Genomic DNA, 22,610 nt, shown 5'->3' on the forward strand with positions numbered 1-22,610 from the left:
GACTGATTGATCAACTGATTGATTGTAAACACCTACATTTGAAACGCAGTTCTCTCGTTCCTGCCTTCAGCTGTTCAATGGCCGGAGTGGTTTCGAGTGTAGTTGACCACAAGAAGAATATAACAGAGCATCGTTCATCCTTCGGATTCTGTGTAATATTTGTATGTTTACAGCGCTAACATAGTGCTAACATTATATGTCTTTAATACTGCACTTTAGAGTACAAAAAGTATTTCAAGCTGAGCCTTATTTGACCAAACATGTATCAAACTGATGATGCATCGGTCCCTGACAAAAAAAAAAAACAAAAAAAAACAGCTGTCTCTTAGAGGACAAAACTATTCCATCCAGGTTTTCTCTTGCATTCTGCGGTGTAGCATTACATTGCAATTGTAACTATTTCAGCAGATCCATCGTTGTGACTGCATGACAGCAGCGGAGAGAGGGGGAAGTTGAAACTGTACTGTTGAACAAAATGTGCCCAGGCAGCACAATCAGTGCCCTTAGAGATATGAAACACGATATCCCCCTGTCAGGATATACATTATGCAGTTACAGTGCTCAGAAGATTGCAATACAAACAGAAAAGGCATTAACGCTAGTGGTCCATGTCTGGTCTACAGCAGAGATATTAAAAATCCATCAGAGGTGTAAAATAACTAATTGCACTGTGTCTCCGGACAGTGTACTTGTGTTGTGAGTCCCACCTCAGTCCCATATCCGCACAATGCTTCTGTGATCGTTTGTGATGGCTTGTACTTGTACCAAATGCATTGAGAGACTGGAAACAAAGCACTGTGATGTTTTGTAAGCTGTGATTGGCAGAGCAGAGGCATTTCAGAATCTTTATCTTAATCTTCATTATCACATCACATGATTTCAGGTGTAAAAACAGTGGGTGAAGCTATTTCAACGTTGCAGTTACAGGAGTTAGAATAGGGAAAGAGAGAATAGAGAAGAAAGGAACACAGAACAAATATAACAGGAAGTCAAATCGGTCAAATCGATATACAAAGTCCAGTGTATACATAGGGTGCATGAAATAAATTGTATAAGGTGTTATAATGTTATAATGGGCGGCAGTGGCCCAGGGTTAGTGTTGAAGTGTCCTTGAGCAAGACGCTGAACCCCTAATTGCTCCCGATGAGCAGGTTGGTGCCTTGCATGGTTTCCTCCGCCATCGGTGTATGAATGTGTGGGTGAATGGCACAATCAATGTAAAGCGCTTTGGATAAAAGCGCTATATAAATGCACCATTTACCATTTAAGGTGCATGCACAAATATGCAATGAATAGATGGCATTATGGAAGGCAGAAATGTCCTTGTCCAGGTAGAAAACATGTCCAGCATATAAAAAGCAGAAGGTATATAAAATCACAGTATCATGTGCAGTTAGTGACTGTGACAATGTTCAGAAAATGAAAACAGAACATCAGTTATAAAACAACAACAAACAGCAGCAGTATGAGATATTATGGCCTATGGGCAGGGGTGCACATAACTTTTTTGGTCTAGTACTCAGAAGAGCACCTGGAGATGTTACTTGGTGCGCACAAAATAAATGGTCAACGGGGTGGGGGGGGGGTCCGGTGCACCCCGGGACCGTTTTGTCAACGGGGGGGGGGGGGGGGGGGTTCGAGAAAAAAAGGACGCTTCACCGGTGCGTTTCAATGTCGCCTTTTTTCTCGCCGTTTGGTGCCCTCCCCAAGGTTGGTGCCCTGTGCTGCGCTGCTTTTATCCGCTAGATTGGGACGTTCACATTTTGCACCATCACGGTGCGTTCATCATCGGTGACGAGTGCCTGGGGAGTCGCGCGACTGACTGTGTCAGGATTCGAGGCAACACTCACACAATCACGTGCACTGTAGCATGCGTCCCCTCCACCTCCGCCTCCTCCCCAGGGGTGTGTATTGTGTATGGGCGTGCATCACCGTGCATGTGTGAGTGTGGCTTCAGGAAGTAAATTCCTTGCCTCGATCTCCAGGCTTTTATTTTTTAGTTTTGCTAAAAAATAAAAGCTTGGAAATTCCTGTCCCAGCTGTTGGTACGCAAAAGCGCCTCACGTCGTCTGATGTGCCGCACATTATTTATTTTGGGTGCGCATGCGCACCTGCGCACCAGTTATGTGCACCCCTGCTTATGGGTATAGTTATTCTGCTATACACAGCCATTTATAAGTAATGTTCATTCAGTAAAAATGTGCATTCAAATCGATTCAAAGTTTGATGCCGATCGGTCCTAACCTGACTCCGCCAGATGGGGCGGTATTGAGTTCACATGTTTACAATACAGCCTCCATCTGGGATCGCTCAGAGATTGGAGTTTTAACCGACCCGTGCCCAGTCGAACCAATCAGCGGCGGCTACGGGCGGGATCTTGGCGAGACCGGATGTGACGCCATCGAGAAGCGCCTGTTCCATGCAGTTCTTTCCCCATTCATCATGGCCGCTACCACGAACAACAACACGGCAAGTTGCGCAGCTACCATACGTCATGTAGACACGCCAATATGATAGACAGACGGTTCCATCCAATCACCGGCCAAGTAGCTTGAAAAAAGGGACCGCCCGAGATCCCAGATGAAACAAGCGTGTGAAGCAAGCTTCTTCCATCTGGAGTCAGGTTAGATCGGTCCAGCGGCATCCAAATTAGCTGTACACGAACGGACATGGACAGCGTTGAAAACATCATATATATATATATATATATATATGGCCTAGTAGCATGGTGGGGATAAATATCATATTATAATTATAATCATAATTATTATTATTTGACTCACTCTAATCCAGCAAGTGGTTAATTGTCTTTTTGTAATATCGTTAAAGTGTATGGATTCATTATTTGCAGAGATCGCTTTTAGCAAATTGTCAAAAATATCATTACCAATACAATCTTGAAATAGGACATTATTTGAAGGCCATGGGATGTGCATTAAGATTAGTCAATGTAATGACACAGTAATTGTAATTGATTTAGCTTCTCGTTCAATGAATACTTGTATTAGAATAGGTTATATCTCTCAGTTTTAACGCCTTTCAATCTGGTGTCCCTATTTCGCTATAAAATTGCTGATCTATACGATTACAACACATCAGCATTGTGAGCTTGTAGATCGGCTATTTTCACTATTCGTCATATAACAAAGTATTATACTGTAGGGCTTAATTGACTAAAACGCTGGCAACTTTAGTACCATCAGTGGGTTTAGAGCAGAATTGGATGGCTTATACCCCCCCATGCCAGGCATTGTTACGACACTGTGATGTCTGGGAAGAGGGACAGAGTGGGAAATATCTGTCTCTTCTTCTGCATGCAGCACAGATAAAGAGAGAAGCAGAGGAGACATGTAAATCCTCCCCTGTATGCAAGTGGGTTAGCTTTGGGAAGGGGGTTAGCCTAAGAGGCCAATTTGAAATGAGCTGAACACTACAACATAGTGTACAATACTGTATGTCGCAAACAGGTTGAGACTTTAGCACCAGACACTGGGGGGATGTTTGTACATTTTCAATGTGGCTGACTTTTGAAGTGAGCCAAGAAAAAAGCGAATGTGCATAGAATATGAGCCGAAAGACATATTGTACTATGCTCTATCTATGCTGTGTGTCTGAACCCATAGCGTGGGTGTGAATAACTAATAACCATAGGTATCCAAATATCATCTGGAGGTTCCTTTTCTAAAAAATGCACTTTGCAGATAAAGTTGTGAAAGTAGCCGTCATGTTGAATCAAATTTCCAAGCCGACAGGCAGTGTGACTGAAGAATAAAAGGTTTAATGTCCCTGGTGGTGACATTTGAGGGGAAAAAAAGCAACGTTATTGATTGGAGAAAAAAAGACACAAAAAAGGCAGACACTTCAAAGAGTGGAATAAGTTGACGTACCGCAGCGAGTCTATTGAAGGTTTTGTCACACGGTGGCAGAAGGCTGTTGAAATAGTACGGAAAATGTTCTTGTAGTTTTGGTAATCAACATCGGTATTCGTGCACAGCATGCAAGCGTTATACTACAGGAAATGAGACACACAGTGACTCGGTATGAGGTGAAAAGCAGAAATACAAGGAGCCTATATCAGAAGGTTATTCTGAATATTTGCTGAATGAGGACAGAGTGAATGTTAGGTGACGGAGCGTATAAAGCCGCCGTGTTGTAAATATGTCTTGGCAGGGACCGTGCTAATTTGTAGAAAATAAAAATCCTAAACAAACACTGACGTTGATTTTCAAATTGACATTGATTAGCTTGGAGAAATGGAGATACATACAGTAATAGTAGTGTGTTAAATTGCATGTGTCCTTAGGCCGTGGTGAAGTACAATACTTAGTGAGTTAATTTGCCACATTGCACATCCAAGATTGCTTTTGAAATAACTATGATTGTCACGGCAGAATTGGCTATTGCCGTGCCCAACAGACTAGCCACTATCCCCAAAAATAATTGTATGTGTGATCTGTCTCCTGAGTGTTCCCGTATATTTGTTAACCCTTTAAGACCTGAGGGCGATTCTTAGCTAATGTCTTCCAAATCCCAACAGTTTTCTGAAAAACGTATGTTTCTATATCAGTGGTTCTCAAGCGTTTTCATGTCAAGGACCCCAAGAATGATATCTATTTGGCCACCGACCCCCATCTCAAAATATGTTGTTCCAGGGATCCCCCAGAAGCAAAGAATTGAGTTCAAAATGTTCGCTTTAAAATAATTTAAAAATATTAATTTGCACACATTTTCTTGATTTTTCAAAAATCGAGAATTTTTATATCTGCTATTTTTGAATAGCCAAAGTGTAAAATAATGCTTTTTAGCTCAAATCAAGGAGTGACACAGATGCGTTCCAGGTCTTAATGGGTTAAAATATTTGTTTGAGCTTATCATGCAGGTCTAGATCCAAAAGGGTATTTTTCAATGTGGTGCTAATGTTCTCAATCCAAAGCACCAATTACTAATAACAGAAAACCACTGTGATTTGCGCAGTAGAATGTTCTTCACTGGCAATGGTATATACTGTAGAATGAAGCTAACGTACTTGCTGGAATCTAATAACAGTTTCAGGAGCTGGCATGTCACCTGGCCCTCCAAGCCTGTAGAATATTTGTTGGAATATTTATCTGTACTTTTAGATGATAATGAGATTTTATTTCAAAGCAGCGCTAACTGAAGGTCTGAAGGGGGGAAAGTCACTGTTTGTTATTGTCACAATGTCTACAAAGTGGGCCCAGACAGTGTTGTTTGATATAGCGCCAATTTCGCCAAAGGAGAGTCTTGTTTTTTTCCAGAGACTTTGTTCATGAAAGTCTAGCTGGGTGGGAAAAATAAATTACACACACATACACACACACACACACACACACACACACACACACACACACACACACACACACACACACACACACACACACACACACACACACACACACACACACACACACACACACACACACACACACACACACACACACACACACACACACACACACGCATACACACGCAGGGATATATGGAGTTTATTGTTAAGGCTTTCCATGAAAGGATCCAGCAACATACCTCAGCATTAGTCAATAAAGGAGCTTGAAGCTATTATGTATGTAGGAGGGAGCATGAAGGTGAAAGTGCAGTTAATGTTAGAAAAGAGAGCGGAAATGGAATTCAATCATTGCCAAACAAGCTACAGGGTTTAACCCATTAATACCTGGAACGCATCTGTGTCACTTTAGATTTATTTGGCTATTCAAAAATAGCAGATATACAAGCTCATAGCGCGGCACCGAGTGCCGCGCTATGAGCTTGTAGATCTGCTATTTATGAAAAATCGTGAAAATATTTTTTTTATATTTTTTTCAAAAAACTGTTAGGATTTAGAAAACATTTTTAAGAATCGCCTCAGGTCTTAAAGGGTTAAGGTATAAAAAAAAAAAAAAGGTAAAGAAAACACTCACAGTCTCGTATATCTCCTGCCTCTCCTTCTCATCATGTCACGTTAAAGCTGCCTGAAGATTTACTCGGATGCGATCCATCAGTGACCGCCCGGCGCATTGGTCCGGGTGTAAATCAAGACGTTTGATTAGACATAGATGGACAGCCAGCTGCCGTCTGGCTGTCCATCTATCACGCTGTGGCCCTTGCTCATGCCTTAAACCGGGGCCTGGCTGTCGCTCTGAAATGGCCTACTGACTTCTGCACGGGGGGGGGGGGGGGGGGGATAGGGGTTGGTAAACAACACCGCCAGAGCACAGTCATTTATTTCCATTCACTTTCCCTGTCTGCAGGCGTGTCTCTCTCGTGGGAAGAGGATTCATGCTAATTTGTTATAGTACGCATTGAAAATCTCATATAATGCTGCATTGTAAAATCAATCTCGTCCTTGCCTCGGGCAGTCTTCATCTGAAGCGGCCTGTCCCCGCGCGTCTTGCCTACCTGTGTTTGGGAGGCTCCGTGCCCATATCGGTGTCAGCTCGCCTCTTATTGGACCTGAGCGACGCTCTCAGATCCTGGCAAAGATGCGCTTGCCTGAGATCAGTGGTGGAAAAAGTACTCAAGTGTTTTACTTAAGTAAAAGTATCAATACTGCAATGTAGAAGTACTCTGTTACAAGTAAAAGTCCGGAATTCAACATTTACTTGAATAAAAGTATGAAAGTATTGGTATCAAGATGTGCTTAAAGTATCAAAAGTAAAAGTACTAAAATGTTTGAAAATAGCAGATCAACAAGCTCACAACGCGCCGTGAGCTTGTAGATCGGCTATTTTCAAATAGCCTAGGTATAAAATAGGGCTAAAGTGGTTAATGTATATGCTTTATAATGTAATAATCTATATTTGCAAAGTAACTAGTAACTAAAGTTTTCAAATAATTGTAGTGGAGTAAAAGTACAATATTTGCCTCTGAGATGTAGTGGAGTAGAAGTAAAAGTATTGGATATTGGAAATACTCAAGTAAAGTACACATACCTCAAAATTGTACTTGTAACTGCAGTACTTAAGTAAATGTACTTAGTTACTTTCCACCACTGCCTGAGATTTGCCCAAGTTCTTCCGTTGCACAGTCGTTGGAAGAGTGTGTGCGTGTGCGTGTGCGTGTGTGTGTGCGTGTGCGTGAATAGGAAAGGGAATAGGAAGTATCTTAGCTTCCGTTGATGACTCCTTTTCTGGTGGCATTCTCCCCAGGATGAGATCTGACACCCGGGGGGATGTTCTGTAGTCATGTGTGTCATCATCGCATACGGATCATCGCGGATCTGATTAACAGGGAGATCTCAAGGACAGACATACAGTACATTTGTAGTACTGTAGTGTACAGTATATCGGGGTGGATACTTGAACAAGCACTGCTGATTGATGACACCGAGAAATTTCACTTACGCACGATAGCAAACCTCACAAGTATTCTCTTCAGGTGTTGACAGTTTACAGAAACTGTGTTAGACTTTAATACCCTTTTGTAGGACAGGATTGCTGCTGCGACATTTAGCAGGTGAACTCCTTGTGGGTTGTGTGGACAAAGAAACTTTATCTGTGTTCCAAGTGACATGAGGGTGAGTAGATAATGACAGAATTTTATTTTTTTGGGGGAGAACTGTTCATTGAAAAGCTTCTGGAGAGTTTCATGCTCTCATATGAAAATTACTTGCATCTCTCTCTCTCGAAATGCAGGTTCATAAGCTTTGGCTATTTGCATTATTATCCACCGTGCTGAAATAGCAATTTGAAGGATGTGCAGTTTTGTGGAGTTTCTCCACAAAGAGAAGGACTACATCGACCCCTGTAAATGTGAGCTCCCAGTCAGTCAGCGGGCTTTTTCCCACCTCTATTTCTCTAGTATCGGTGTGTGTTTTGACACTGCACATTAAACATTTTATCTTACCCAGCGAACCATATTTCAAACCTATAATTTATACTTTTTTTTATCAGCATATCTGCTCTTTTTCTTTAGTCAGAAGTATAGAGTAGCAGAGTAGAGAGAGAGATAGACAGGAAACCACATACTGTAATTAAAATTATTTGCAGGTGGTCCCTTATAAGGGCAAAGAGGTGGTTGCCCTGCGATGCAGGTCCCTGACCCAGAATTGAACTCTGTGGTCACTGTGATTATAATTAGCACTCTCTCTAACCGCCATGGGAATGCCCTCAAACCTGTAGTTTATGTTTATGTGAGTGTGTAAATGTAATACGTCTGAATTAAATACATTCAAGGTACAAGGGCCTCCAAACCAGCCCACCCTCACCACCAAGGGTGAGCATATTGGTGTTAGCCGTCATAGCATTATGCAGCACGTATTTCCACTGTAAAAATACATCATTTTGGCAAAGGCATACCGTCATATCCCACCTGCTATGTTTTTGCACAGGGTTGTGTTCTTGTCCATAAAGTTAGAGTCCAGTAAATGATGCAAAGTTCCACCCATTCCATTATTTTGTTCTCACTATTCGTGTCCCATAGTTCCCTGTTAGAGGAACGTTTGTTTAAATTGTCAAAGTTACTGGTATTGAATTGAGCCCTATCCAATCAAATCACAGTGACTGGTGTAGGAAGTGGACACAGCTGCTGTTTGTGGAGGAAAGTCAGGATCGTGACATAGTTGGCTTGAGTCAATCTGGCAGCATGCTTCAAAATAAGTCAAACTTTTTTCAATTTGCGGAAACAGAACAAGATTTCCGCGGATGAAATTGTTTTATAATCGATGCAGCTCCACTTGGATTCTGAACGTTGGCGCCCGCCCGCTGTATATACAGTGCTGAAACGGCAAAACTCCACTGTTTATTTTTCATCATCCTCTGACTCACTTTGACACAATTTGTCTCGGAGATTTCACCATTTTTGGCAACAGACGCATGTGGACAAAGCGTGTGCTATCTCTCTCCATTTATTAAAAGCCATCTGGTTGTGTTTGCAGTCCCTCAGAGAGGGATTATAGAGATTTGTACCTTCTAACCTCCTCAGCCAACCTTTCTTCAAAACTGTCCATGACACGTTGCTGGCAGATTGCGGGAAATTACAGGATATGAATCATGAGCACCTTGTGTGTCTGACTATTAGTCTCTGCTGTGATGTTCGGCTGGTTAGAAAATCGTGGAGGTGGAATAAGTGCCGAAACAAACTTCGGCAACGCAGTGCATTTGTTCGGTCTCCGCAACGACGTCATTTTATTCTTAACACATTCGGTGCCAGAGTTTTATTAAAACAGTGTGCGTTGAGTGAACGCTGCGCTGTTTAGAGCTCTAGACTCCACGTCGAGCGCCCTGATGTAAACAATGGATGCGTGCACGACGATGGATGGTGCTGGCTAACGCCTGGAACAGTAACATCTCTCACGCGAGTCGCCATTGCGGAGGGATCGCGCATCGAAAATGACTCGTTTTCCACCACACTGTAAAAAGTTAAGGGGATGCAGAGGTTTTTTATCAAGGAGATAGAATGGGAGCGGACGGAAGCCAGGTTTTTTTGGCACGGTGATCCATCTGTCCCTTCCTTCTCAGAGGCACCGTGAGTGGTTCCAAAGTTGTGGGTGGTTCCAAAGTTGAGTTGTTAGCCCCTAACCTGACAGATGGGGGCGGTATTGACTTCACAATACAGCCTCCATCTGGACTCGCTCAGACAGTAGAGCTGCCCTCACCACTGCGTGTTCGAACCAATCAGCGGCTGCTAGTGGCGGGATCATCCAATCACCTGCCAAGTAGCTTGAAAAAAAAGGGACCTTCATCGATTACGCTATCGAGGTCCCAGATGGAATATGAATATGACGCAAGCTTCTTGCAGAGTCAGGTTAGCTAGCCGGGGGAGAAAAAAAAGGAAAAAAACAATTTCACAGAGATCTCCGGTTATGGCACTCAACGTGCGTCTTTGCAAAACCGGAGAATCCCGGTTTTGGCACCCAATTCGTTAACACATTACCCGCCAAAGACGCAGTTCTGCGTTGTATTAAATGCATCACTTGCCCGCCAAGAACGCAGATATCTGTGTTCTATTTTCAAATTATAATTTTTTGGAAAATTCCACAAGGGGCGCTCTAACACAGCTTTGGAATGATCCCTCGTCGCTCAGAAAAGCAGTAGACGGATGTGACGTCATTACAAAAAAACAAGACATCCGTTTTAGAAAAACACTCCTAACTCAGTTTCCTTTTTTTTTGGTGATGAAAACCAGCCGTTTTCAACGGGCCATAGCCCCAAAATGGCGGAATGTTATCGTTCCAGTGGATACACAGATCCCTCCGCTAACCCACAGGGACTTAAAGAAAATAAAATTGTACACAACGTGGCTTCCACGGCGTTTCAACGATCGTCTATTTAAGGTAATTACGCTGGCAAGGGGATAAAAAAAAAACGATGTTTATTATCAAGGCGGGTAATGTGTTAATACCTCACCAAGCTTAGTTTTGGCAGAGAGTACTGTATGCTGCAGCCTTTAGACTGTTGTAGCCACTGCCGCTAAATGTAAATTTACAATGCAAGCCATTATGCAGATGAGAGATGTAATTTGCACTGTGTGACAATTAAGGCTGTTGCATTGAGCCTGATGAATAGAAGTGAACAGGTGCGTGAGGCAGGTTTATTCTTAAGGTGGTTAAATGTCATCATAACATTTGTACAATACATCATTAAAATTCATTGCAGTCTGGTGGTGTATGTGTTCACTTATATACACTCTTATGTAGCAATGTATTATGATATAGCGCAACAATAAAATATAACGAAATAACATTAAATGCAATTGATACAGGTACTGAGTGTGCCATCCAATAGCAGTCATAACACTGATTACACGTTTAAAAATGCCCATAGGTCACACTTAGCAGATTGCAAGTAATAGATACTAATGCACATTGAGCTAAACAGACATATGCTGCATTTTAAAATTGTCACCAAGGAAGGATATCTAATTTAATAGCAGCCTAATTAGCTGTAGATTGTGCCCAGGTGTAAAAACAAATGAAGTGCATTAATCATCTAAAGTAAATTGTATAAATGAATACAATAACATTGCTCCTTCTTTGTGTCTGTTGAACAATTGCCACCTGGTCTGTTATTCAGTAACTGCTATTGAATGGACATTGACTTTATTTGTATTTATTTTTTAAACTTTTTTATAGATTATAATTGACACGGAGTACACAAGTGGTACAGATGCAATAGACTGTTTTATAGAAATTGTCTAATGAGATCATTTACCTTGCAGTTTTGACTTTTAGGCCTATTTGACTCTAGAGCAGGGTTCCCCAATTACTTTTCCCCAAGGGCCAAAATATGTCTCGGGTACCAAGCCGAGGGCCAGGGGCATTGTGCCCGCGCGCACGCCGAAATCGCGCATGTGCGCAAAATGTTTAGGTTTTTATTTGTTTGTTTTTTTTGTTATTTTAGGCCTGGGATTCTTAAATCCTGTGTTGAGGGTCACACAAGGAAAAAATGCACTCTGGAAACAAAATAAGTTGAGAATCAACCATTTACTTAAAATATTTGGTTTTTACAGTCTGCTTGAAAAGTAATACAGATTAACAGCAGCAGCCAGTTGTACATACTGAAAATCTAAATAAGTCCAGAATCAACTATTTACTTACATATGTTTGTTAGTCTGCTTGAACAGTAATACAGATTATTTTTTTATTTTTTTTATTGCTTCAGTTACTAGTGAACAATATTGTTCGTAACCAATACACATGATTATCAGCAAAAACATATAAACAATTCCATTACTTCAGAGCAATGACCAGAAATGTGTATGACTTATGTGGGGAATAGCATCATGATCCAAGGGAAGCCGGGGAAAATGTGTTTTTGATTTGTATGACCTACAGTTCAAGAGTTATACTGTAGGCCAGCCAACATGTGAGGCGGCCTGTTATAGTGCCAGCATGAGGGCAATTTGAAATTGGCTTACCGGGAGTGTGCATGCAAGTTCTCACACTGATCGGTCCAGCAGTGTCTGAGATTAGCGGTCCACAGAGACACACACGGACAGGGGTGAAAACCTAATCTCCACCTACCAGCAGATAAAAAAATCTTATCATGGCCCGGACGGCTGGCGTAGCCGTCTGGGCACCTAGGCTGCTAATGCCGCCTGACAGCGTGTCGCGGGGTTCGACTCCCGATCCCGACGACCTTTGCTGCACGTCACTCCCCATCTCTCTCTCCCCCCATTTCCTGTCACTCTACTGTACCTGTAAGGTAGAAAAAGACCCCAAAATAAATATTTAAAAAAAATCTTGCATCCGCATCAAATGGGGCTCCATGCTTTTAATGCAGTGATTTTCCATCTTATTGCCCCAGGCACATCAAAGGGCAGGTTTGATGCTGATTATTAGCCGTTGTGTGAAGACATTAACACATGTTATCCCTTGTATCACTCTGATCACACATCATACACATTTCACACATGACCAACATAGGGGCTCCAGGTTGAAAGTGGTTAATATAGAGCACCGAAGTCTGACGTAATTTACACATCCTACCTGGTTCGCGGTTTTCCACCCCCGTTCTGAATTCCCATAGACGTCTTTAATATCGCAACAAATAAGAACTGTGTTCCAGAAATAAACAAATGATCCTGGCGGTTTGACTCTTATGGATATGAAGCATCAACTGACGGTGAGAAAACGCTAATGTTACTTCCGCCGAATTAGTTACATTTTTGCCAGAAACAGACTGTATCAAATATAAGTGACTGACTATCATAAACGATACAGAGCCTCCTCCCTGACAATATCGCAGAGACAGTTTGTTTAGAGACGATTCTAAGATGACCCAATGTTATTCTCCATAGCGAAATTACTTTACGAACCAGGGGATGAACGAGTGACATCAGGACTTCTGTACTCTATAGGGAGGGAGGGAGGGAGGGGGAGAGAGAGAGAGAGAGAGAGAGAGAGAGAGAGAGAGAGAGAGAGAGAGAGAGAGCTCACAATGCGTCTCATCGCGGGCTTCTGGATTGGCTATTTTCAAATGGCCGAAATGTATATAGGGCTGAAGTGGGTAATGTAATTAGTAAAGTCTTCAAATAATTGCACTGGAGTAAAAGCTTAATGTTTGGGCCTGGGCCCCTGGCGTAGTGGTCCAGGCACCAGGCTAGGCTCAAAGTAGCCTGATGGCCTGTCACGGGTTCGACTCCCGATCCCGACGGCCTTTGCTGCATGTCACTCCCCATCTAATCTCTCAAGAACAGATTCTGCTCTGCGTTTGAATCTGTCGGTAGCCGTGTTGACAACCCGTGCACATTGGCTACAAGTGGGCGTGCCATCAGATCAGGAAGCAGGCCGCGCTTTACCCAATCAAATGTAGTGGGCGGGATTAACATGTGTGCCGTTTGTTCCCCACTGGAAACAAACCGAAACTCATTTAACAATAGCGTCCTCGGAGCAGACAAAACCACGGAAAGTTAGTAACATTTTAAATTGCTCTTTCATCATAGAAACAAGTGGGCTTATAACCAAAACGATCCATGTTCTCTGGGAGAAATGGTGTTAGTGTTCCGTGGAGAAATATTGTTAGTCGGAATGAAAACATAGTCGCACCACCGGAAGTGAAAGGCTGAAGGCAGACCAAAACCCCGGTTTCCCTGAGCACGGGTCGTCCGTTCAGCTCCGCCCAGAGCCAAATGAATAAGTAAAAAACAGCAGAGGGCGCTGTTTTTCCTTTTTATTTGGCGATGGGTTCCCAGATTGCTCCCCATCTCTCTCCCCATTTCCTGTCAGCATACTGTCCTATCAATAAAGGCATAAAAGCCCAAAAATAAATCGTTTAAAAAAAGTATAATATTTGCCTTTGAGATGTAGTGGAGTAGAAGTAAAAGTACTGAAAACTTGAAATACTCCAGTAAAGTAAAAACATACCTCAACATGTGTGTGTTATAGATTTGTATTGGCAAAATGTGTGTGCACAAAGTATTGATAGTAAATGACAAGATAATTCACAACTTTCTTTGTAGCTGTATTGCAATAATAAATGTGTGGCTGTCACAAACTCCCAATAAGGCACACCATGACTGGTCTCACGGCACGCCGTTTGGGAACCGCTGTTCTAATGCATCACCCACAAACTGGAGATCCTTGAAATTAACAATTTCAGGAAGATTAACCTGTTAAGACCTGAAGCCGATTCTACAAAATGTCTTCTAAATCCCAACAGTATTCTGAAAAACGTTCAAATGTTTCCATATCGGTGGTTCTCAAACTTTTTCATGTCGAGGACCCCCAAAATTATATGTGTTTGGCCGCCGACCCCCATTTCAAAACATGTTGTTCCAGGGACCCCCCAGAAGCAAAGATTTGAGTTAAAAATGTTCGCTTTAAAGCAATATATATTCAAAGATTTGCAATCATTTTCAAGATTTTTCAAACATAGCAGATCTACAAGCTCGTAGCGCGGCACTCAGTGCCGCTCTATGAGTTTGTAGATCTGCTATTTTTCAATAGCCAAAAGTGTAAAATAATGCTTTTTAGCTCAAATAAAAAAGTGACACAGATGCGTTCCAGGTCCTAATGGGTTAAAAGACTTTCTTTTTTCTTTTCCATTCCCTACACTTTGACGCTTAATCATCTCCACAGAACTTGCTACTGTATGTAAATCCCCACTGAAAAGGCAGTGTCAGTTCCTTTTGTGTTGGCTAATGCATACTCCGTCGTATGACAGTGCCCTGCGGCCCCAAAATAACAGATCTACAAGCTCACACACAGTCTTTTACATTTACCGTGCTTCATCCCCTTGTATGATAAAAGTCCAATGCTCTTATGGATGTTATTATAAAGAGGGGAAAACTGGGGCACATGGATCTTTTTCTTATCAATGTATTTTATTAGCTTCAGTCGAACAGCTGCCAGAGTGGACACTGTCCTCTGAAGACTACCATACAGTATTAAAACCCATCGTATTCTCCTCTTTGATATGTAAATCCCCCAGCTACCCACTCACTATATTTAAGGCCAAGTTATTTAACCCTTAAACCATTGTTTCTTAACCCATTAAGACCGGGAACGCATCCGTGTCATTTTTGTTTTCTTTAGGCTATTCAAAAATAGCAGATCTACAAGCTCGTAGCGCGGCACCGAGTGCCGCGCTACGAGCTTGTAGATCTGCTATTTTTTTTTAAAGCATGGAAATTTGTGCAAATATTAAAAATGTGTTATTTTAAGCTGGACATTTGGGACAACTCAAATCTTTGCTTCTGGGGTCCCTGGAACTAAATATTTTACAAACGTTTGCTTTAAAATATATATATTCCAAGATGTACGAAAAAAAGAAAAAAAAGCAGATCTACAAGCTCATAGCGCGGAACTCGGTGCCGCGCTATGAGCTTGTATATCTGCTATTTTGGAATCGCCAAAGACATCTTAAAAAGCCACAGATGCGCTCCCTTCCCGGTCTTAATGGGTTAACCAGGATTAGAGTGAGCCAAAATTCACACTTTGGCCTTGATAACAGAACCCTATGGTATATATACGGCATATCAAACACAATACTCTTATCCTTGTCCGTGACCATTTTCAGAACATCTTGTGAATCACTTGTGGGTGCTGATGATGAACGCCTGTTCACATTATAAACCATCCACACCTCTCAGGTCGTCTGGGTCAGGCCGGCTTTATGTCCCCTGAGTCAGAGGAACTGAAATGTGGAGAAGCAGCTTTCAGGTTGTAATGCACCACATATCCAGCACACAACTCCCGGAGAACTGCAGGACTGCTACTCTCAGTTATTGTAAATCCAAGCTAAAGATCTTTCTGTTCATATACGCTACCTTTTACTGAAGTTTTATTCATTTATTGGGCTAGACTGTAATTTTATTAGTGTATTTTCACTAGAGAGGTTCGCCTAACCTCTCTAGTCATAGTGTCATAGTGTCGGGGGCTTTGTCAGAGTACCCATTGTACCCGACTCCCTTTTATGCCCATATATGGAGATCTCTGCCATTATGTCATTAAGGTTAACCAACGCACTCCACATTTGGGCGTAGCTGCATTGAGAACTCCTTATATGGTTATGGCTGAGTCATAGTGACATGGGCGACGTGGTCCGCCGGCCCAACCCCCTCCCGTCGGCCGACATATGGCTTTTATATAGTTCAGCTGTGTTTGCCCCTGTCGTCATGATGACGTCACAATGAGTCATCAGGTTTGCATAATGATCTCACAATGAGTCATCGAGTTTGCATAATGATCTCACAATGAGTCATCGGATTTGCATAATGATGTCACAATGAGTCATCGGGTTTGCATAATGATGTCACAATGAGTCATAGTGGCGTGGCCGTGGTTTGTTCATGGTTATGTCTAGTCATGCCCGCCCGCACATTAGCCAATTTTAGTATAGGATGGTCTGCTTGATCCATTGAGAAGCCCGTCCTGATCTCCCAGACTGGTAGATCAGACGGATACGGTGGCCCGCCTCGTCTCAATGCGCTTAATGTTTCGTGTAAAGCACTTTGAATTGCCTCGTTGTAGAAATGTGCTTTACAAATAAACTTGCCTTGCCTTGATGCACAGGGTTAGGAGAGGGTTCTGTAAAGGAACACCATACATACCATTGTGATGATACACAGTGGTGGAAAAAGTACTCAAATTCTTTACTTAAGTAAAAGTACCAATACTGCAATATAAAAATACTCTGTTACAAGTAAAAGTCCAGAATTAAAAAATTACTTGAGTAAAAGTACAAAAGTATTGGCATCAAAATGTACTTAAAGTACCAAAAGTAAAAGTACTAAATATTTGAAAATAGCAGATCTACAAGCTCACAACGCGTCGCATCGCGACGCGTTGTGAGCTTGTAGATCGGCTATTTTCAAATAGCCTATGTATAAAATAGGGCTAAAGTGGTTCATGTATGTTTCATAATATCATAATTTATATATGAAAAGTAACTAGTAACTAAAGTTTTCAAATAATTGTAGTGGAGTAAAAGTACAATATTTGCCTCTGAGATGTAGTGGAGTAGAAGTAAAAGTATTGGAAATTGGAAATACTCAAGTAAAGTACAAATACCTCAAAATTGTACTTAAGTACAGTACTTAAGTAAATGTACTTAGTTACTTTCCACCACTGATGATACAAGCAGAAGCTAAAACACTCAGCCAGCTTTTTGCATTTTTATTAAATTCTAATTTCTGTGCTTGTCTCCTCCTCGCCAGCCTCCTCCATTTTAGAATATGTTGAGTGGATTATTTCCGTTGCGAGGTGCCACAGTGGCTCAACCTGTTAGCGGGTCCACCCCCACAACTGCAACATCCCCCGGTTCAGTTGTTGCTCACAGGCCTGTGTAGCATTTCATTCCTACTTCCTATAGCCTCACTTTCCAGTTGACTGAAATGCCCCCGAAAAATAAAATGAAATAAATGACTTGAGGTTTGTTTGTGAACTGTAAGAACCACTGGCTTATGCAGCTGTCAGCCGTTAAATAAATGAACAAATTTTCCTTTTATGGTTTACAAGCGCATAGCAAGTTAATCAGTTCTGCTGTGCTTTAGCTCAAACTATTGGCCAGTTCCTTTTTTTGTCTGCATTTATTGTGCGGCAATGTGAAGGTGCGACCAAACATCCCTCTGTAGTACATTCAAAGTGCTGCATTAATTAGCATGACATTAGTGGCAATATGTAACCAAAACAGGTACTGTACTGTACTTCATTGAAACATAAGTTATGCAATCATAACATTAACCCATTAAGACGTGGAACGCATCTGTGTCATTTTTAGATTTGAGCTAAAAAGCATTATTTTACACTATAGCTATTCAAAAATAGCAGATATACAAGCTCGTAGCGCGGCACCGAGTGCCGCGCTACGAGCTTGTAGATCTGCTATTTTTGAAAAATTGTGAAAATGTGTGCAAATCTTTGAATACCGTAATTTTCGCACTATAAGCCGCACCTGAATATAAGCCGCAGCAACTAAATTGAATGATTTGTACATATATAAGCCGCACTGGACTATAAGCCGCGGGTGTAAAATCCATAGATTTAGGAGGTCCCCTAGTGGCCGTTAGCTGTAAAAATCCATAGATAAGCCGCACCGTTATATAAGCCGCAGGGTCGAAAAATGGGGAAAAAGTCGCGGCTTATAGTCCGAAATTTACGGTATATATATTTTTAAAGCAAACATGTTTTACTCAAATCTTTGCTTCTGGGGGTCCCTGGAACACAATATTTTGAGATGGGGTCCGAGGCCAAATACATATCATTTTGGGGGTCCTTGACATGAAAAAGATTGAGAACCACTGATATAGAAACTGTTGGGATTTAGGAGACATGTAGAATCGGCTTCAGGTCTTAAAGGGTTAACATGCTCATTACAGTCACATAAGTACATATGCACATACCATGGCAATTGTGAAAAAAGAGAGCCTCACAGGCTGAATACTGGCTTCTGTAGCCTACTGTACATTGGTCTTTATCAATTAAACAAAATCCAATCATACAAACTGATTGGTTGATATTGTAGGTGTGGTTCAAACAGTGATAAAGTCAACTATTTATTTTGGAGCTACAGTACTGTGCAGTGTGCGGAAATCATTTCCCTCTATCGTTTTCATGTCATATTTGGTAACCATTATAAAAAACAATAACCCACTCCATGCCGTGGCATATTGTGATTGTATCGCAGCTAAGGGGAATTCTGCATTGCGTTAGGCACGCTTTGATATAATCAAATATACAGTACCGTGACCTATTGCTTAAGTATTAGCACAAAACAAAATGTTAAATATAAAGTCTGAATCAGTGGAATAAAGTAGGTTGTGTGATATGGCCAATGTACTGTATTATACAGTAGTTACAATCCTATTTTATACATGCATTATATGTATACCTTATTTTGCTTAGTTATTGAACAGTCAACTAGTTATTGTATTAACATTAGAACAGCCTGTGCTCATGGAAATTACACTATAATTATATCATTTAACTTAATGTAAAGCCTGAGTTATACTAGCTGGTGCACAAATGATAAATCAGGTGCAATGCAGCCAGATTATCAGAGATATCTGATCGTCTGGCTACACACGACTAGAGGTAATGTTCTGTTTTATAAGAAATCAAGAGGGACACGTGTCATTTTTAGATTTCTTTGGCTATTCAAAAATAGCAGATATGCAAGCTCGTAGCACGGCACCGAGTGCCGCGCTACGAGTGTCGAGTGTAGATCTGCATCTTGATTTTTTTTAAAAGCACTTTTTAAAGCAAACATTTTTTACTCAAATCTATTCTACAAATGTCTTCTAAATCCTAACACAAATCCTAAGAAAAAATTTTATATCAGTGGTTTTCAAACTTTTTCATGTCAAGGACCCCCAAAATTATATATTTGACCGTGGTCCCCCATCTCAAAATATGTTGTTCCAGGGACCCCCCCAGAAGCAAAGATTTGAGTAAAAAAAAATCGCTTTCAAATATATGTATTCAAAGATTTGTTGAGCTTGTATATCTGCTATTTTTGAATAGCCCAAAGAAATCTAAAAATGACACCGATGCGTTCCAGGTCTTAATGGGTTAAAATAAATAAACATCCATACAAAGGGACGCACAGTATAAAACAGACACAGGGTGTGGCTACAGGTACCCCTCACTCTCATCCCCTGTTGCACTGCTCTCATTGCCATTCATGAGCATCATTGACATTCTTATCAAACCTAGTTAGCATACATGCTACGCGGAATTTACCACAGCAGGGATTTAACCCATTCAGACCGGGAAGGAATCTGTGTCATTTTAAGATTTCTTTGGGCCATTTTTTTTTTTAAATTCGTGACAATGTGTGCAAATCTTTAAATATATATATATATATGTTTAAAGCGAACATTTGTAAAATATCTTGTTCCAGGGACCTCCAGGAGCAAAGATTTGAGTCACAAATGTTCGCTTTAAAAATATATATATTCAAAGATTTTCACACGTTTTCACGATTTTTCAAAAATAGCAGATCTACAAGCTCATCGAGTGCCACGCTATGAGCTTGTAGATCTTTTATTTTTTAATAGCCCAAAGTCATCTAAAAATGACAGAGACGCGTGTCCCCAGATTGAATGGGTTAACACTAGCTGGTGGCTGTTTATTTTATTATTTTATTAATTATTTGTGTGCAATCTGGCTGCAAATCAGTTCATTCGTTTTATTCAAACAATGCTCTTGACAAGGCAGAGCAAATGGGGATAATGTGACTTGCGCACGTGAGCACAACGTCCAAAGGCAGCAGAGCCAAGGCTGCAGTGACTGCCTTTCCCCTTGCCTCACACCTGTCACTTCCTGGAACAAAAACGCACGGCCAGGTGGCCCAATTGCACAGGAGATTGCGTTCGCGAAAGTGCACTCCAAACCGTTTTTTCACGAAGACAAAAAAACTGCACAGAATTCCAGTGATGGGAAGCTCCAGTGCTCACACGTTTTAAGTAAAAGTATTAATACCAAGCAATGTGGATATACACGCTGTTACAAGTAAAAGTCCTGTATGCAAAATGTACTTGAGTAAAAGTACAAAAGTATCGGCATCGAAATATACTTTAAGGTACCAAAAGTAAAAGTACTCATTGTGCAGAGCTTTCACAAGTTCAATTGTATAAAACATCTTTTGAAAATAGCAGATCTACAAGCTCGCAACGCGTCGCAAAGGCGACGCGTTGCGAGCTTGTAGATCGGCTATTTTCAAATAGTCGAAGTATATGTAGGCCTGAAGTGGTTAATGTACAGTATGTTTTGTAATAATAGTAAAAATCTACAAAGTAACTAGTAACTAAAGTTTTCAAATAATTGTAGTGGAGTAGAAAGTACAATATTTGCCTCTGAGTTGTACTGAAGTAGAAGTATTGAATATTGGAAATACAAAAGTGTACTTAAGTACAATACTTGAGTAAACGTACTTTCCACCACTGCTGAATTCACAATGCTGAAAGACATTGTTTGGGTTTGTTTTGGTTTATCTTTCTTCTCATTTTGATGAGCTCATTTCCACTTACTTTGCCGGCAGGTGAATATTCCGAATACAAATTCTAAACAGTGGATTGTAGGCTATACTAACAAGCTACTATGAGGCGAACACACACTCTCTCTCTTTGAAGGAAGATCATGGTCACATTCTAAACTGCTGACGGTGTAAGGTCATCGTATCACCCACCCATAGCATAGTGGCTAAGACGCTTATCTCCGGAACGACTTGTGCTCTCCTGCTTTGCCCAAGGATCGAAACCCTCCCAAAGCTTTTCTCCTGTGTCTGCCTCACACACTAGCCTCATTCTCAGCTCTTCTGCTGTGTCTCTCAATAAAAGGGAAAAACACAAAAGGAGACCAGACTGCCTACTCCCCCTTTTGGAAAGGAAAACTATAATCAGGCTATAGCTTGATATTTTCACTGAGAATGCGGCATTCCTTTCTCTCTCTTTTAACGCATTCAATCCGGGAACGCATCTGTGTAAACCCCTCTATCCATATTTTATACTTTGGGCTATTCCAAAAAAAAGCAGATCTACAAGCTCATAGCGCGGCGCTATGAGCTTGTAGATCTGCTTTTTTTTTTTTTTTAATCGTGGAAAATGTGTGCAAATCTTTGAATAATAATATTATGTTTTAAAGCGAAACATTTTTAACTCCGATCTGTGCTTCTGGGGGTCCCTGGAACAACATATTTTGAGATGGGGGTCCGTACATATCATTTGGGGGGTCCTTGACATGAAAAAAGTTTGAGAACCACTGATTAATAGCAACATAAGCTCTTTTTTTTTTTAAACTGGTAGGATTTAGAAGACATTTGTAGAATCCCCAGAAGCAAAGAAATGCCTGCCTTGCCTTAAAAAATATATATATTAAATATTTTGCAAAAAAAAAATCTAGATTTTTCAAATATCAAGTTCATAGAGCGGCACTCGGTGTCGCTCTATGAACTTCTATATCTGCTGTTTTTGAATAGCCAAAAAAATCTAAAAATGACACAGATTCTTTCCTGGTCTAAGTGGGTTAAGCACAGTGTGAAGAAGAGTACAGGTGCCGAAATTCCTTCTTCACATCATCACCACCACTCACACTGGAGTTCTTTCTGCCTCTTTGTGGTGTGGAATGTCTACAGGCTGTATATACCAGCGTCGTCGGCGTAAGAACTGATGCAGCGATGCGGGGTTGTGTGTGTGTCAAGGCGAAGATCAAGAGGAACGATGAATAATGACTGCGATGATGACGATGACGCGCCGGAACGCTAAGGATGATGAGGCTACTGATGCCAGCCGGTAATGAGGAGGCTGATGGCACCGTTGCCTCAGAATCCTCGTCCAGCCAAAGTTAAAAGGATTCCACAGGGTGGCCTACAGGGCTCATGCATGCGCTGATGAAAGACTACTGAGTTCTCCTGTCCTGACCCTTCTGCGCGTCGCTGATGCAAACGTTTTCAACCTCCCAAGTTATACCCCAAAAATACCCCCAAATCCAGTGGTCCTCAAACCTTTTCATGTCAAGGAGATAGACCCCCATTTTGTGCCAAGGACCCCCACAAGAGAAGATTTGTGTTGAAGCTTTACAAAATTCTTCAAAAATGCTTCAATATCTTTCAAAATGTTAATAAAAAAAAATCTAAATTATGAAGTAGGCTTCTTAAAAGAATCCCTGGCTAATAAGCCAAATATGCCTTAATACATTATAAATGTCCTCTATAACT

General features: G+C 41.2%; 1 long non-coding RNA gene across 1 annotated transcript in view; it reads right to left on the reverse strand.

Moving 5' to 3' along the window:
* The window catches only part of LOC308089742, a 376,982-nt gene extending 357,281 nt beyond the window's left edge, over window positions 1–19,701 (reverse strand). Inside the window, exon 1 of the long non-coding RNA XR_013933545.1 lies at window positions 19,664–19,701. This is a non-coding gene — a long non-coding RNA (uncharacterized lncRNA). The remainder of the gene's footprint in view (window positions 1–19,663) is intronic.
* Window positions 19,702–22,610: the final 2,909 nt, after the last annotated feature.

This window comes from Gymnoscopelus braueri, assembly GCF_963280865.1.
Source record: "Gymnoscopelus braueri genome assembly, chromosome: 8".
In the NCBI taxonomy this organism is placed as follows: domain Eukaryota; kingdom Metazoa; phylum Chordata; class Actinopteri; order Myctophiformes; family Myctophidae; genus Gymnoscopelus; species Gymnoscopelus braueri.